Genomic DNA, 974 nt, shown 5'->3' with positions numbered 1-974 from the left:
GAGTAGTAAACTTCCTGTAGGATTTCGTAATTAAATAAGAAATTTTGAAACGGCAATTAATGACTACTCTGCGATATTATCTTCATCATCATTAACGTTATTATATATATATATAGTCCTGCAAGTCGATATATAAGGAGGGAATATTAATTTACTTCTTAGTAATGTTAATTATTGACTAGATAACAGACGTTGCGTTGTCTTCTTGATAAAAACTTTTCCTGATGACTTACAAGGCAATTCGTTGTAAAAGAGCATGAAGTCAGAAATATTATAAAAGATGATTCACGATTATGTAAATCTTTTACAAAATCAGAATTTGCTTTCTGTGGTAATCGTAACTTTGAATATTTAAACATTTACCATTCCATTTACCTATTTACCATTAGAGCAGTAGTGGTGATATCTTCTGCTGTTTTGGGAGTTACTTAGATGTCACTATTTTCCCTCATTTTCATACAAGTCATAGCTATAATGGCTCTTGAAAGTTAATCTAAGCTTACAATTTATATTCGATGCGATTTTGTATTTTTTTCCCGTATCGAAAGAAGCAGGTCCGTTTTCGTTTCCTGTAGCATTTTTCGAGACGGGGAAGAAACCTTTCGTTTTCACCTTCTGATTTAAATCGCAAAACAACGGATTAATGACAAAAGAAGCTGACCCAAGAAAATATTTAAAATTACGGCTTTAAGATTCGTCTGAAAAAGGGTATTACTCTGAATCTATCAAGTATTTCAAAATCTTGGTGTACCTATTCCCTCTGCGTTATGCACAATTAGAAGCAATGAGTTATCTTAATGTTTAAAATGTACTGAATTATCATGTAAGTTTATTGCAATACTACAATAATGTAGAGAGTTAGTAACTTATAGATATTTGACTTATAAAGTTTACTTGGGCTTTGGTAGACTATGGCTTTTGTTACATTCATTTATTCTATTCATGACGCGTATAGTGATTATGAGTATAATACC

The sequence above is a fragment of the Penaeus monodon genome, chromosome 15, assembly GCF_015228065.2.
Source record: "Penaeus monodon isolate SGIC_2016 chromosome 15, NSTDA_Pmon_1, whole genome shotgun sequence".
Lineage (NCBI taxonomy): Eukaryota > Metazoa > Arthropoda > Malacostraca > Decapoda > Penaeidae > Penaeus > Penaeus monodon.
The sequence above is the reverse complement of the archived record's forward strand: the minus strand, read 5'-3'. Positions refer to the sequence as shown.